Raw genomic sequence first — 18,330 nt, 5'->3', positions numbered from 1 at the left:
CAAATTTAGAGGTGTAATACGTTTTGTTGTCAGATAAAATCGAGAGGAAAAAGTTAAAACGAAATTGAAGCCCTCATTAAGCACTTGCAAAAACGCTGCAAGGATGATTGGATATATGATATATCATGTACTAGTGGAGTAATATTTATTTACTAATTATTATTAATATTTCTCGACAATTTTTATTCTTTGTGATAATGCTGGATTTTACAGTGTATTTAATTTATTAGGCAACAAACAATGTTCTCTAGCACTTTCTAGACGTAAAAATGTTAAAGTGTAAAATTCATTACTTTCAGGAAGATCAAGTTGCTAAGTGGCTGCGCTTGATAATGGGTACAGTGATCCGCAGCTTGAGTGGTACAATGATTTTTTTTTCTGCTTCCCTGAATATCAATCAGATGAGCTAAACTTTTAGTGAAACTTATTGTTACTAATCACATTTATAATTAATTCTTTACTTGAATTTGGTGATTTTGCTTTAATATACAAAATTTAAAATGGAAAATTGCAGTTTAAATTTACCCGCTGGAACTTCGATTAGACTTTCCATTAATTATAGTGATCCTGAGATTCGTCGGATTCATCAATCCAATTTTAAATTTCAAAATGACAATCAAAGTTACGATTGCCAGTTAAACTCAGTTAATGATTTATTTGTTGTCTCAGTTTAGACCTTACTTGCCACACTGAATTTATCTTGTAGAATGCTGGATGTTGTGGTTACGTGTTATAATTCGTGAAGCTCTAGTTTATAGGTATAAACAAAAAAACAAAAATTTATGCAACTTCCACATTATTTACAGAAGAAAAGTGGCAAGTTGAAGTGTGAAACTAATTGCTATGGGTAAAATAGTAAAAATAGTAATTGTCATGATCAAGTGGACGTCTCGAAAATTTATGAAACAAATATTCACATTTTTTTTACTTCCACAGCGTAAACACAAGAAATATTGTAACAGGCTTCATCCGACGAATGGCCACTTTCATATTTTCTCAAAGCTTTATGACCCCGAGAGTAGCTCTCGCGTTTCTGTCTGCCTGTCGTCTATTTGTCTGACTATTATGTGGATTTTTATTAAAGAGATAATCGCCGAAACTACCGAACCGATCGTTGTCAAATTACACATATATGTAGGTACATACGTTAGGAGTATCGTGTATGGTAAATCCCTAACCAAAATTTGTATAATCATCCCCATCAATAATGTAATGTCATCTCTAAAATTTAGAATAGTAAATATCATTTAAATTTTATAAAATAAAGTTTTCTTGCAGTTGTGGTTTATGCATCGGCGTTGTGTTTCTACCATAGACATCCAAATTTTTGAAAAAAAAAAATCAAAATTATGTAACATCACACAATTTAAATTTGAAACTGCAAATCCCAATGCACTGAAATCTTGCAAACGTTTTAAGGCTATCGTGAGCATGAGAAATCGCTACAAAAAATTTATTCCTTTACGGTCTCCGCAAAAAGTGATGATGTCATCTTACAATTTTGTCCGATAAATATTCCTCATAAGTTTTATAAAATAACATTTTCCTACATGTGTGATTCATGAACCCGTATTGAGTTTTTAGCTTAGGAATCTTGATTTTTGATAAAAAAAATCAAAACTTTATAACAACATTTTACAGTTTTGCTTCGAAATTGCAAAACCAAATTCCCATAATACTCGCAACAACTATTCACCCAAAACAATATTCGGAACGTTTTGCTCCCTTGTAGCTTAATTAATTAATCCACTCCCCTGTTTTGGGGAGATAAAACCAATCAAATTTTCATATTCTTTTAACACAAATGCCGCCGCTGATGCTTGTTATCTGAACGCGCTAATAGTCGAATTCTTTGGAAATGTAATAAACATAAACAGCTGAAGTTAAGTATATACTAAGATAAGAATACAGTTATCCCGTTGATTATCAGGTTTAAATATATTTCATATTGTCGGCACTTGTTGCGGGGATGATATTTACGCTACTTTACAGAGGTTATCCCAAAATAAAAATCGCAAATTCAAATTTTATAATCTTTCAAACATGCAGGATTTATTGGATTGTCCTTCAGGGAAGTCCTGTCGAAATAACCCTAGACCGTTTTTTTAATGCTAAAACGAAAAATACAATTTTGTTGTATTTTATTCAACGACGTATAATAGGAACAAGTTTGTCAAGTTCGTGTGCGTAAACCACGCCTAATGTCCTGCAGTAACAGTCCCTTGATGTATTGAAATGAGCTAAGTCAATACCGAGCAAGATGTAATAAAAACACGATGAAGGACAGCCATGGATTTTTGAAAGCTTGCATTTGTTCATTGTATTTTCACTTTGAAATTGGCGGTAATGCCACCAGACGAAAATTCTATCAAAGACAAATTTTTAAAAATCCATGTCTTTTATTGTTCCCTCGGTACAAAATACCGGCAATTTTATTATAATTCCACGTATAAAAACATATATTTGTCTATTTGTAAGGACAACAGAATATAGTAATTGTGCTAATTGAACAATAAAGTATTTCTTTGCAAAAGAAAGAAAGTTTGTTCTTGATTTTTAGCTGCCTACGATGATCGATGAGAAAAATAACTTGCTCAGCGCTACTTTAAGAAGTTTTTATTATTCACGCCTTTCTCACATTAATTAATTAAAAAAAAAACTGGTTTCTGAATTGAATTACCTCTTTGGCAAATTAGTTTGACCTAGGCATAATGTTAAAAAATAATCTTACCTCCTGCAGCAAACATGGTCATTGGTGTTATTAATCTTTATTTTAAAGCGCTATTCCTTCTATACTGAATGTATAATAGAAATTAAAATTAACATTTTAAGTTAATTTTACATTTGATTAAAAATTGATATAAAAAAATATACAGGGTTAGTCACGAGAAAATTACTTCTGAAAATTATTTTTACGCAACCCAAAATACTAATACCCTGTACTACTTGATATTTTGTAAATTTAAAATGAAATGCCTAATCCATGATTGCTTTGACTTTGGCAGTATCACTTTGACGTTAATTAATTTTTAACATTTTGTTTCATCGTGGACTCGGCTCTAGAGCCCCATTGGATCGACGACATACGGTCAGATCAATCTGGGCTATATTGAAGCCGTAAGTGCTCTACCAATGTTGTTCGCCGCTAATGTGCATGTGTTAATTCGCCATCTCTGCGTCACCTAGAGCCTCTTCGAAGTGCAAGTCTGCAACCTCTGGGCTTCTTCGGCCATCCATTTACAAAAAAACCGTAGCATCCCCCCAAAATGCCCAATATTTTCAACAGATTAGTAGTTAAATTATTTACTTACTTGTTTGAGTTTATGTTGTAACCTTTGAATAAAATGTACAAGGAATTTTTAGAAATAATTTTCTCGTGATTAATCGGTTGCAAAAGATCAAGAGGCACACTGACACATTTATTAGCGGCGCCGGAGGACATCTCCGACTGGCTGCGGTACCACCATGGACACTCGCGTAACCTCCTTTTCCACAATTGTCAAAATGAGATTGCCAAACTCAAAGCAATCATGGATTAAGCATTTCCTTTTAAATTCAGTTAGTATCAAGTGACACACGGTATTCGTATTTTGGGTTGCGTAAAAATAATTTTCAGAAGTAATTCTCTCGTGACTAACCCTGTATGTATGTACTAAATTTGTCATTAATCTATGGACAATATTTTTCATGTTTGTAATTTAAAAGTTATCTACATTTTTTTTACCTTTCAAAAAGGTAAATACTTGGTTAGGTATTCTTGATTCGTATCCTCAAAATATCATGAAACAGTTTAAAATATTATCTAGTGTGGCACCTCATATTGAGAATTGATATTATTAGACACACAAAAAGGTGCACCAGAGGTTTATGGTATAGTATAAGACTTGACGTGGAGATGTCAAAGCAAATGCGTCTCAATTAATAGACGGCCCTTTCCAAAAACACTTTTTATAGTTACTTTAAAAAACTTAAAATAATGTAACATATTTATCAATTTATTCGAGTAGATATAGTAAAATACATGCTGATGTTATAAGAAAATCTCCCATTTATCTTTTCGTTTAAAAAGTTATGTTATTTAAATGCCGTAACTTATTTTTTAAATAGTAATCGTAGCTCAGCGACAGAAAGTTTCACGTAAATATTTTTTTACGTTTTTTCGCCAAAGTGATTTAAAAAAAAAATCCCTAAAAAATGTAAGGTTACACTGATTCCAAAATGGCCGACATCAGGGCATAAGCGTGCGAAGTTGGCGCACTGACTAGAGACTAGGGGTTTTAATATTTATAGTTTGGAGGAGTTTCAATCAACAGGGCATACACCCATATCATGTGCAACGCGTACAACATTTAAAGCTTAATCATTTTTCAAAAAGGGTTGCGTTCTGGGAATGGTTGCTTAAAAAAAACGGGAGAGATCCACATTTTGCTGAAAAATTATTTTAAACAAATGAGACAACATTTACCAGAGATGGCATTTTTAATTCCCACAATACTTTCGTTTAATCAGACAAGAATCCCCACGTAATTCAAGAAAAGCGCTTTCAGGAACGCTTCAGTGTCCATATGTTTGGACAGGAATGGTTGAAAAGCACCTAATAGGTCCATACATTTTACAGCCCTGATTAACTGTCGCCGCTTATTTACAGTTTTTAAATAATTTCTTGGGCAACCTTTTAAAGGATATGCCACTAGATATTCAACGTAATGATATGTAGTATCTCCACACTGAAGCTCCTCTTGGGGCTGCTGCTCATGATGCCCGTGAAGTGCGTGCATGCGTACATGAAGCAGTTACTATTATAACAAGCTCCGTTGAACACAGTTGAGCAGCTAAGAAAAATCGCATTGAGGAAGTTGCGACAAACAGAACTAATCCCGATGTGGTCATAGGATGCAGCAAAATCACTGATTCGACGTATAAAAACCGACGTCGCTTCGAACACTTATTGTCATAGACAAAAATGCCAATTTTTCTGTGCGATTTTTAATATAGTTTCGGCCATAAAATATTGGACAGTATTTTCCTGTAATTAAAAAAACACTTGTAGTTTACGCTTTATTGTCATAATGGCTGACACTTTTAAAAAATACTCCTAATTGAAAATCACTTTAACATAGTCATCATCTAACTTCTTGCAATATGCTAGTGGCGTCGTCTTCGTTGATTCGCGAAGTCTCTCCAATCCCGTAAAACTGACATATGACGGCACTTACATCAGGACGGAAAGGAATGTGTAATGCCAGCTGAATGTTTGACTATTTGAACTAATTGACATAATTTGACATATCGGATAACCACGGATAATGTAACGACATACTAATGTCACCGAGCGTAATGTGGTGATATACGATTTATAGCTAGTAAATAGGATGAATTGAATTCCTTGCTACCAAACATATTAAACTTTGTTTTAGAACAGTTACAAAACGGATTACAGGTTCCTGTAAGTCCTGAAGTTGGTGACATCTTTTAATATTTTCCCTTTTTACAAGTCGAAAGATTGCAACCCATTGGAGAAACTTTAATAGCGAATCAACGAAGACGACGGCTAGTGGTATGTCGCATAGGCAAGTTGCGGCCGCTCCAAGAATACCAAAAAACACTGTCAGTTGGATGATTCAAGACAAGGGACAGTGGACGGGTAGACACTTGTCTCTGCAACTGATGACGACGAAGCTTTGATGAATGTGATTCAAGATAACCCTTTCACCTGTGCTGTTAAAGCAGTAGCGGTTAGTAATTTTCCACCATCTTATCGCACCGCTTGCTGTCGTCTGAAGGCGGCGGGAATTCGCAACTATGTACACATCAGCTCGAAAATTAGGATTTACTATCCATCACAAAGAGACAAGAGTAAATTCGCTTTAGAACCTCTTGGAAGAGACGATGTCTTTCGGAGTGAGTAATATTCTCAGACGAAAAAGTTTTTCAATCCACCCGCAATGGTAGGCTAAAAGTTTACAGACAACCAGACAGTTGCTTCAATGAGAAATATGTTCAAACTACCCGACAAAGGGGCTGCTTTTCGGTGAACATGTGGGCATGGATTTTGACAATTAGTCCTGGAGTAATGCTGCGTGTGGAAGGCAGACAAATAGTGACACTTATATTAGGATTATTGAAAATGTTATTCTCCCTTCAGCAGACAGTATTTCCAGACTGAAATTTTAAATTCCAACATGACTACTTCATACGTCACGAAAGATGGTAAAATGGTTAAAGAATCGTAGTATAAACGTTCTCAACTGGCCCAGTCGCAGTCTGAATCTGAACCCTACGAAAATATGTGGCGTCTGTTAATCCGAAAGATCCAGCAACAACTGATGGTACTTTATAGTAGGATAGATCTGCTGACGGCCATTACTGCTAATGGCATGCATTACCTCATGACTGTCATGACTACTGGGAAACTGTATGTCTTTCAATGTCCACTAGACTTAGCAGTGTGTTAGAAGCAAATAGTGTTGCATCAACCAAATATTAGAGAGTTATTGAGTTTTATGTCTTACGTTTTTAAATTTTTGGTGGTTCATTTTGGTATTAAATATGTTGGTATTGTTTACCAGGTATCTTCATTTATTTATTTAGAATTATCTTTTTGAAGAAGTAGAAAGCTTCAAGAACTTAAGATCTTTGACGAAAAGAAGCCCTAAAAGTCAAGCTGAGATATATCTAAAACTTGTGACCGAAAATAAATTACAGTCGTTAAAACGGGTATTCAGTAGCAATTTTAAATGATTACTAAACTTCATATTATCCCTTCATAAACCTAATGTTGTCTTTTTTAGTGCCATTGAAGTTTAACGCCCTTCTGTTGTGTGTTAGAATACAGCAAAAATTGGAACAATATAATTTCAGTCCAAATTAACAGATTTGGTTGGTGATAATGACATTATGTAGGAAATTATCGATGGGTTCCAAAAGTTTTGTTCTAGAGTCCAATTAGTTTAACTTCTCTTTATATTTGTCTCTGGATAATGTGTTTATTAGTATGATTAAAAGAGGATCTTTTACCATATTGTTCTTAATTAGTTTGTTCAACACTCTAATCATGTTGTAGACTAGCACAAATTTTTGGAAATCACGCGAGGGTCATAAGGATGGCGGGCGAAACATTAGGGAATAACAACAGATCAATTTGAATGTTGTAACTGTAATTGTAAGACCTCAAACATCGTTTTATTTTGTCAGCAATCCCATTAATGCATGTCACTAGTGGGTGGTAGAGAATGGTAACAGTCTGATAATCATTATTAACAACACCACCACATACATTTACATATGTATATGTTGCAAATCGTAAAAAGTATAAAAAGAGAAGAAAACACTATGGAGAATAGAGGTATAAATAAATGAAGTAATAAGTTCAAATCTAAACGAATCAAATGGCAAGATGCGTTTCCATAAATTCTACCCTACTACAAAAAGCATGTCGTTGTTTTTAAATTCTCAGATCCCGGCTGAAACAGAGAGGTGTTATAATATTGCCCCCTCCCCTCTCTCTCTCTTTCTTTCTTTCTTTTTTTCTCTCTCTGGCACCGCAACTCCTAAACGGATGAACCAATTTCAATATGACTTTTTTGTTCGAAAGTTGGTTCGATCGGAATGGTTCTTAGCTATGTTTGATGGTAATCACTTAAGCTGCTTTTAACTTTGAAGCACTTGTGTCTGTGGAAATGTCCGTGGCATCGTAGCTCCCAAACGGATGAACTGATTTCGATGCGGTGTTTTTTATTTGGAAGCTAGTTTACTCGGAATGGTTCTTAGCTATGTTTGACGATAATCACTTCAATCGTTTCAAGATCATCAGTTCATTTCTCTGTGCCTTTCTGTTACACCATAGCTCCCGAACGGATTAACCAATTTCAATGCGATTTTTTTTGTTTGAAACCGGTTCACTCGGGAAGATTCTTGGGAGGGCGGTTTGATGAATAACTCATTTTTATCGTCTTGGAGGGTGAAAGAAGAAAAAGCAGTAACTGCATATGTAGACTTCAAGTAAGCTTCTTATAGATGATTTCTATAATGCCAAGTCATTCTGTCAGTGATTCTTCGTTTAGGAATTAATTGAGTACTAGTGTGTAGAATGATCTTTATTTAAAAAAGGAGAACATTACAATTCGTAATGGGATTCAATTTTTCTTTTTGGGAGTGAAAACTAAGAAAAAATCCATGAAAAAATTTTTTCTACATTATGTGATTCATATGCTTCTCATTCGCTTTTGATTAATGAGTTCAAGCGCAAGAGAACATCCGTTAAAGACGTTCTGGAGAACCAAAAATTCCCGTCATACCAAAAATCATTCGCAAAGTTGATAATAGTGTTTTGCTTGACAAATGAATAAAGGTGCGTGAGAATTTCATTTTTTTCACAGTCAGTAACATAACAGCTTTTCTGACCTCTGAAAAATTAGAAAGTCAGCGATTCTACGATACATTTTTCAACGAGTCGGAAAAGCCTGAAAGCGGTAAGTAATGACGCGTAAGCGGTCAGAAATGACCTACTTTCTGGATCACTGTCCCTTTGAACTTTGAATGTCAAATTGTCAAATGAAAGTCATGGTTATGTTGACAACTGAATGACATATTTGACATATGCCGTCGTTAAAAGTTTTGTGCGGCATTTTATGGCGGCTGATGGAGTTTTTCTGCAGATTCCCGCAACTCTGGAGGAGTAAATTCTCTTTCACCATCAGACATTTTATTTGTTAAAAAACTGAGAAAATGCAGATTTGCTTATAAATTTGGTGTGATTTTTATTAACTAATTTAACAAAATGTCAATCAACCAGCGCCAGTGTTAATATCTTACCGAAATAAACCGCCCGTATTATTATGGAGGCAGGTTTTTGATTATTGTATTGTTGCTTGTATTATTAAATTATTGTGAATAAAATAGTATACAAACCTCGGCAAAAGTATCATTCCTGTCTCGAGAACTAGTTCAATAGATGCACATCTCGATGAACTATAGTTCTCTCGACATACTTTCGGCCTCGGTATGTAATATACTCTTACAACGCAATGGTGGAAGAATCAGCTGTCTTAATCAATTTCAGACTTTTTAAGGGTTTATTTCTTTTGTTGGAGGTTTTTAAGTATTATACTTATTGTAATTTCTGGCATTTTTGCACATGCACTGCGTCAACTTTATGCACTAATTCTCTATGAATTTCGAGACGTTAACACATTCATATGTAATTTAAAACTATATGCGTATAGCACCGTTGAGTATGTCTCTATACAAAAAGAATTTCCATTTATTCAATCAAGAAATCATGCAACACGTATTAAAAAATGTAAACATATTTTAGTTGAGCAACATCTGCTCGATAATGAGTTCAAATTTATTTAGATATGTAGATTTTAAAACCGCAGTGCATAAAAATCCTCAAATCGCAAGACATTAAACTACCTCGTTTGAGAAAATTGAAAAATTATTTGTGGTTATTACATCTCGTTAAAAAAAATTGCTGGAAGGTTATTTCGACAGAACTTCCCTTGCCCAGGAGTAACGAGTGTTTAATTGAAAAATCACTCGGAATAGAAGTTGGAATTTCATTAGACACAAACGGCATGCCCATTCTTACAAGTTACTAGAAGACTAGAAGATAAAACTTTTTTTTTCCATGTATTGTGGGTAAGATATAAGTTAACGGTTAAACATATATGCACTAAGTACGAAAAATAACTTTTATTTTAAAATTAAAGCAAAAAATAAACAAACTAAATAACAACACCTAACACCTGTTCTATCTGTAAAATGATAATCACCTTCATATTTTTTATTTAATAACAGGTATTGCGGCTCTGATAACGGCTTGACATCTAGGTCGGATGTTTTCAATCAATGTCTATTCGAATTTCGTTTTGATTAAAATTGTTCCAAATTTCTACCAACCTGTTTCCTATATCTTCTTGTGTATTTGGTCGCAGGTCTGAAGCTTTTAATCGTCTTCCTAAGATGTCCCAGACACGCTATATGCAATTTAAATCGGGATTCTTTGCAGGCCATACAATATTCGTAATATTAGTCTCTTCAAGGTAATCGCGGACCGTCCCAGCAATATGCGGACGCGCATTATCCTACATAATAAGAAATTGTCGGCTATAAATGAGACTTAAGGTAAAACTTATGGTTCCAATATCGTTGTTACGTATCTGTGCGCATTAAGTTGTAACAACAAGTTCTGTACGCGCCTCCAATGATCTGCCACCCCAGACAATCACGGATCCTCGACTAAACAGCACTGTTCTCACAATATTACACGGTGCATGTCTCTCACCCCGGCGTCTATACACCTTTACTTGTCTATTATTGTTCACCAGAGAAAATCTGGATGGATTCATCACTGAATGAAACACGACTCCATGAGGCGATGTCCTAATCAAGTCAGCCCCTGCTGGAACATGCGAACGCAGCTTAGTTTCTTACTATATCTTGGGTTATTCTGATGTTATACCGTTCTAAAAATTGATGAGTTTATAAGGTGGTACTTGAAACGAATTTCGTTCTGAGCACGAGTAATCATAAAAAACGGTTTGATTGGTTGTTGTTGCTCTTCTACGACCCTGTTCTGGTTTTCGACTTTATCTTGCTGTCTCTCTGTACCGGTTTAATATACGGGAAACCGAAAGTAAAACTGGTTTACCTACTCCTAGGTACCGGGCTATAAATGTTTGACTTCGCCCCTGACCAAGCCGTGTAACCCCTGCTATGGTGTTATGTTCTGAGCACTCTTTGATGGTCTAGTTCGAAAAATTATTCAGCTCTTTCAAGGGGCCATAAACATCGTGAAAATTAACAGTATTGTTTTACGAAATTTTCGGGAAAATGTAGCTAGCCGTTCTTGATAGGATTTATTCGGTAGAATTTTAAGAAGATGTCATCAATTTTTCGGGGGATAAACAAATATATTTTGATTAAAAATTTACCATACTTACGATAACTTCAAAGCGTCTGCAAGATTTTAAAGCATTAGGTTTTGTAGATTCAAAATTAAATTGCAACAAAATCGACACAGACAGCAGACAGACAGACAGACAGGCAGAGGGAAGCGGGAGCCCTATTTTTTATACGCTAGGGATCATGACACATCGATAAAATATGGAAGCAGCTAGTTGTTCGATGGACTTGATTACAATACTTCCTTCGCTTACGCTTGGAAACTGCCAACAAAATAGATGCATCGGTCTCCCGTAATCCGGGTTATAAAAACCCAAAACCAATAAAAATGAATTCTTCTGATGAAACAATTTTTTCGAAATTTATTGCTTGTTCCATGATTACTTCCAAAGCTAAGGAAGTGTTATCTGTGATAGTTAGCTTACGCCAGAAAAATAATAGATCCTTAACAACTAATATTTAAATTAACACAATTAATGATTTTTTAACGTGCGGTATTTTTCAAAACATTTTAATGATGCAAAGTCCTACATCAGACTTAGCACACACATGTTCCGAGTGTCTTTTCTATAATTATTATTATGTTTGGCTCAAACACTAGACCTGCTGTTATTTTTCATGGCTGGAACTGTAGACGGAAAATCTCATTCTGTCAGTCACAAAGGTTTGTCAAAGTTTGAGATTCTTTTTCCTATTTGGTGATTAACGGATCGGACTAATGTACCGACTATCAGCAAACAGAGAATGACTTTTTCTGAATAAGAGTTCATGACAATCTTATATCAGTATCGTTTCGCATTCTAAATCTGTGGCGTTTGGAACAGATGTATTGCCTAAAAACACACAACCGTTGAATAGAAGCGTCGTGGGTACATTCAGTGCCTTTTTTAACGCTGCCATAGGAATTTACATGCTAAAACGTTGGGTCGTGTTAATTAATGGAATTTGGCAGAAAATTAGGTTTGTATTGTATAAATCAATATCAGTTCATTTTATCATACAAAACAAAGATACCTACTTACGGATATAATCCACCACAAATTCACAACTGTCATGTTACGGCACTGGATATAGACAATTAGCGAAATTACGTTTCGTACAACGTATGTTACGTTAACGTACACAATCCCCACAATGCATTTTCTATGTTTCTTTAGATATACCTAACTGTTTTTTCTACGTTTTGCGTGCTGTACATTCCGCGGAATGTGGTTTCGCTAATTGTCCATTGTCCTAGCGGATAAGCGACACCTAACGAATTTAACGTAAGTAGGTACTTTTTACTTCCCGAAGTTTTATTATAATTCCGTAATTATTTTGTTCTGTATGATAAAATGAAATAAAACTGATTTGTAAAACAGTATTTTGCCAAATTTTACTTGAAAATGTTAGCACGTAAATCGCTATCGCCAGCGTTAGAAGGCAGTGGATAGAAACACGAACAAAAAAAAAAAAAATGGTGCAATGTTTTTTCGACAGATTTGCCTACGTACAGTCCAACAAATCCCTCTTCTTTGAAAAATTAGAAAATTTGATCTTGCGATTTTTGTTTTATGATAATCTCGTTGATGAAAAAAAGTGATTCAAAAACAGCTTTTTTGGGCGACCAGTTGCGTCCATAAAGTATCACTTTTTCATACTGAAATGTCAAATGTACTCAAATGTCGAAAACTTACTTTTCTGTCCTTGGCCTTCCGGTTTTGTCCGACATTTTTTTTTTAACCCAAAAACACCTTTATTTGAAGTCCACTTTTACTGAATATGGTTATGAAACATGACGGTATAATTTTTTTTCTTAGCAGAAGAGCAAAGTAGAACTTTGCTTTTCTGCAGGGCTTTTCCTCTAACAACGAAAAAATATTTTATAATCTTAAAACCAATTACATAACCAATTATTTTTCTTTATGAGCGCCTAAAAAACGTTGTGTGTATCTCGACCAGAGAGAACTCTTTCGGTCTCATCTAATTTGTAGACTTCGGCTATACCTGCTCGACCTCAAATTTCAAATCGGCGAAAAAGTTTTTCTTTATGACCTTGATACACAAATAACTATTTATATATTTAACCTAATCATGTTTTGACCTTATACACGTAGCACAACGTTCAGGAAGTAAACATTTTTTGCTGACGAACATAAAGAATGTAAATGTGTAAAAAACATTGCATAATTTTTTATACTTGCGTTAGTAACAGAAAAGGGTGTTGTAAAAGTAAAATTCGAATTTTCTTTCGACGGCATAACATTGTGTAAATGAATTCGTAACTCAATTTGAAAACGTTCCCAAGCATTTAAATTAGAATCAAATATATGAGGCAAAGGAGATTTCGAAAGTAACATGCAATAAAACTTCTTACAGATCTCATAAATTTAACAGAATTTTTTAGATCCCTATGTAAAGATATTTTATTTGCATTGCAAATGTTCAGGAACGCTCGCTCCGCTTAAATTATTGGTGCAGAGTAATATGCCTTCACGAAATTACTAGAAACATTTGTTTTAACGCTAAAATCTTTTCCTCCTGTGTATTTTTAATTGATTGATCTACAAGAATGAAATGTTTTCCACGAGACATTTACCAAATTAAGAAATTATTCCAAAGCTCTATAAAGGAAATTTCGGGAATACTTTACTCGTAGTTTCGTTCCACTGCTTTATTTTAACGATGAAATGATTAATAATTTCCTAAAATTAATTTATATTAATTATTTTTTCCTTATATACATTTTCATTTAAATAATAGTTTTCTTTTTAATAAAGTTCTAACTTATTTGCGTTAAGTTATTAACGTTAATATATAATAACATCCTTTCCTATAACATCCCCACAATTACTGTAATACTGACAAATAGAAAAACACCTTGATAACAATGAAGACAAAACTTGTTGGCTAAAAATTTCAAAACAAGTTTTGTCTTCACAAAATAACGAAAAAGCAATTCTTTCTGGAAAAAAAGATAGTGGAAACAATATTGTTACTATCAGTAATGTTTCACTACATTATATTAAAAACTAAGACAAAATTTTAAACAGTTTATAAATTTGACATAATATTTATATTATACAGATATAAAGAATGGTAAATTTTTTATCCTCTCACTATTTTGAATCCGAAAACCGTAAAAGATGTGAGAATAATTGAATAAAAAAATGTCTATTATATTCTAAGCCTACTAAACTTGTACTTTAAATTGTAAACGTCAACTTTGTGTGTTCTTATGAACTCTAGGTACACTTTAGTTGAACGAAAAAAAATACAAATCGTCTATTATGATGCCCAATTGCAGTGAATGTAAAATTAACATGTTAAAATATTTTGTATAATTTATAAAATTCATTTCAACATTTTTTTGTAACTTCATAATTGTGCAAAATGGTATCACTGCTTTACCGAATTGGTGAATCAAGAATCGACACTTTCTTATTATTTCCAAGTATTGCATTGTTACGTTTTCAAAAAAATATCGCCAGAATTATCCCCGTACAAACCTAATGACACTGTAGTTGATCGCATCAACTCTTTCAAAGACTCGGATGTTTTGTTCGATTCAAAACTCTCTTTCATAGAACATATTAACGCGAATGTCGTAAAAAGATTCAAGATTTATGGTTTCATTTGCAGGAATTACAGAAAGTTTGCTCGAATATAACTCTTAAAAATAAAAATCATATCAACATTTAGAATCTGTTCAGAGAGAATTTTTAAAATCTGTCTGTCATCGAGTTGAAGGAATTTATCTTATACAATAAAGGTTTGACCATTCTTTATTATTATCTAGATTCAGTTTCTTGTCTCTTCAAATTAGACGGACTATTATTTCTGTTCACTTTGTGTTTTTACTTCCCGAGCGTAAGCAAAGGAAGTATTGTAATCGAGTCCGTCGGCCTTCTCTCTACTTTTACGTTTTCTCGATCTTTCATGACCCCTAGAAGACGAAGAAATAGGTCTCCCATTTCCGTCTGTCTGTCCGTCTGTCCGTCTGTCCGTCCGTCTGTCCGTCTGTCCGTCTGTCCGTCTGTTGTCCCGGATTTTTATTAGACAGATAATCTCCGAAAGTACTCGACCGATTGTTGTAAAATTTTGTACTTATATTAAGAATATCTTGTAGATGGTAAAACGCTAACCAAAATTTGTCGAATCATCCCCACCACTAAAGCGATGACGTCACTTCAAAATTGTACATAGTAAATGGGTTTTCAATTGTATAAAATAACATAGTCCTACACAGTAGTTTACAACTCTGAATCGACTTTTCACCCGAAACGTCCAGATTTTTGGAAAAAAAATCAAAATTATAAAACAACATTTTGAAATTTAATTTTTAATCTGCTAACCAGAATGCTTTGAAATGTTGCAGATGTTTTAAGGCTATAAAGAGCATCATAAATCTTTAGTCAAAAAATATTTGCTTATCCCCTCCAAAAACTTGATGACGTCAGCTCAAAAGTTTGTGGAATAAATCATATCTAAAATGTACAAAATATGATGAGTCTGTACTTGTGATCTATCACTCCATTCATATTTTTTGGATTTGCATATACAGGGTGACTCAAAAAAATTAATGAATGCGTAAATATATTTTACTGATTTAATCAGGAACTACAAAACCGAATGCTCTGAAATCTTGCAGATATTTTAAGGTCATAAAGAGCATAATAAATGTTTAGTTAAAATATATTTGCTTATCCCCTCCAAAAACTTGATGACGTCAGCTCGAAAGTTTGCCGAATAAATCATATCTAAAATGTACAAAATATGATGAGCCTGTACTTGTCATTTATCACTCCATTCATATTTTTTGGATTTGCATATACAGAGTGACTCAAAAAAAATAATGAATGCGCAAATATATTTTATTGATTTAATCAGGAACTACAAAACGGAATGCTCTGACATCTTGCAGATGTTTTAAGGTTATAAAGAGCATAATAAATGTTTAGTCAAAATATATTTGCTTATCCCCTCCAAAAACTTGATGACATCAGCTCGAAAGTTTGCCGAATAAATCATATCTAAAATGTACAAAATATGATGAGCCTGTACTTGTCATTTATCACTCCATTCATATTTTTTGGATTTGCATATACAGAGTGACTCAAAAAAATTAATGAATGCGAAAATATATTTTATTGATTTAATCAGGAACTACAAAACGGAATGCTCTGACATCTTGCAGATGTTTTAAGGTTATAAAGAGCATAATAAATGTTTAGTCAAAATATATTTGCTTATCCCCTCCAAAAACTTGATGACGTCAGCTCGAAAATTTGCCGAATAAATCATATCTAAAATGCACAAAATATGATCAGTCTGTACTTGTGATCTATCACTCCATTCATATTTTTTGGATTTGCATATACAGGGTGATTCAAGAAAATAAATGAAAGCGTAAATTTATTTTACTGATTTACTCAGGAACTACAAAACCGAATGCTTCGAAATCTTGAAGATATTTTAAAATTATCATAAGCATGGTAAATGTTTGATCAAAATGTATTTGGTCGTCCCCCCTAAAAAATTTATGACGTCACCCCAAAATTTTGCTGAAAAAATGCCATTCAATGTGTAAAGTATGATGAGTCCATACTTGTGATTTATCACTGCATTAAAATTTTTAATATTTGCTTATACAGGGTGTCTGAAAAAAATTAATGACGGAGTGAATTGATTTTGCAAAACTGAATACTTAGAAATCTTGACGTTTTGAAGTTATTGTAAGCGTGGTAACTGTTTAATCAAAATGTATCTCTTTATCAACCCCAAAAAAAATTCATTACGTCTTCTCACAATTTTGCTGAATAAAGTATATGATCTGACTATACTTTTAAAATTTTTAATATTTGCTTATACAGGGTGTCTGAAAAAAATTAATGACGGAGTGAATTGATTTTGCAAAACTGAATACTTAGAAATCTTGACGTTTTGAAGTTATTGTAAGCATGGTAACTGTTTAATCAAAATGTATCTCTTCATCAACCCCAAAAAAAATTCATTACGTCTTCTCAGAATTTTGCTGAATAAAGTATATGATCTGACTATACTTGTAAAATTTTTGATATTTGCTTATACAGGGTGTCTGAAAAAAATTAATGACGGAGTGAATTGATTTTGCAAAACTGAATACTTAGAAATCTTGACGTTTTGAAGTTATTGTAAGCATGGTAACTGTTTAATCAAAATGTATCTCTTTATCAACCCCAAAAAAAATTCATTACGTCTTCTCACAATTTTACTGAATAAAGTATATGATCTGACTACACTTGTAACTAATCATTGCATTCAAATTTTTTAACTTGCTTATACAGGCTGACTCCAAAAAAGAAATGAATCAGTCACTTTATTTTAGTGAATAAATCAAGAATTGCTAAACTGAATATTTTGAAATCTTGCAGATGGTTAAAATTGATTGTGAGCATGGTAAATTGTTAATGAAAATATATCTGTTTATTCCCCCGAAAAAATTCATGACGTCATCTACAATTTTTGCCAAAAAAGTTTAACTCAAAATGTGCAAAATATGATGAGTTTTAACATAAGCAACTGTGGCCTGTGGTTTAGTGGAGGTGGAGTGTGCAGTGCAATTAGAAGTTCCGGTAACAGATCCCGGCACTTCCAACTTTTTTCGCCCATCAAATCAAGAACAGCACTTCCGATTTTCACAACAATAATGTTATAATATTTATTTATTTGTTATTGTGTGTTCGTGAATAAGCACCATAAATAGCAAATGTTGAAATTTTTTTTTGTCATCGGAAGAATATCTCTTTAATAATAATAGTAATAATAATAATATTAATAGTTTTATTGTCCAACAGGTTTCCCTAATAATAGGACAAATCTAAATAAATATGTACATATTATAATATATACCAGAATAATAATATTAATAAAAAAATAATAATAATAATATAAACATAATTCCGAGTATAACTAATTTAAATAAAAAATATCAGCCACATATCGGTCAGCACATCGACACATCGTGGTAATTGGCGAACGACGAAGGAGATTAGTTCGAGCAGCGGAGATGTGAAAGGTGTTGATATATCTCGATGCTGGTCGAGGAACATTAAATCTAACCTGTGATAATAAATCAGGACAATCAATTTTGTTATGAATAAGCTTACACAAGAAGTTAGCCGCATGTAGATCCCTTCGAATCGACAAAGAGGACACCTTGTGTCGTAGGAGAAGACTTTCCATCTCAACACCTCTGGCCGGATACTTACCACTAATTTTGAATGAAAGAAACTTCAGAAATTTCCTGTATACTTTGTCAAGAAGCATGTGCTGACACATGTATATGGGATACCATACTAATGACGCATACTCTAATTTAGGTAGAACATATGCAAAAAAGAGGGATTTAATCACATCTATATTGTTGAAAAATTTTGACGTTCTCATGACAAACCCCAAAGA

The 18,330-nt window shown here is 33.5% G+C and overlaps 1 protein-coding gene across 6 annotated transcripts in view; it reads left to right on the top strand.

Annotated features, from left to right (window-relative positions):
• The window catches only part of Nmdar2 (NMDA receptor 2), a 263,323-nt gene that overhangs the window by 160,129 nt on the left and 84,864 nt on the right, over nucleotides 1-18,330 (top strand). The gene's annotated exons all lie outside the window — the stretch shown is intronic.

Source organism: Zophobas morio, unplaced genomic scaffold, assembly GCF_036711695.1.
Source record: "Zophobas morio isolate AGI-343-1 ecotype UQ-CSIRO unplaced genomic scaffold, CSIRO_AGI_Zmor_V1 ptg000024l, whole genome shotgun sequence".
NCBI classification, from domain to species: Eukaryota; Metazoa; Arthropoda; class Insecta; order Coleoptera; family Tenebrionidae; genus Zophobas; species Zophobas morio.
The sequence above is the reverse complement of the archived record's forward strand: the minus strand, read 5'-3'. Positions and strand labels throughout refer to the sequence as shown.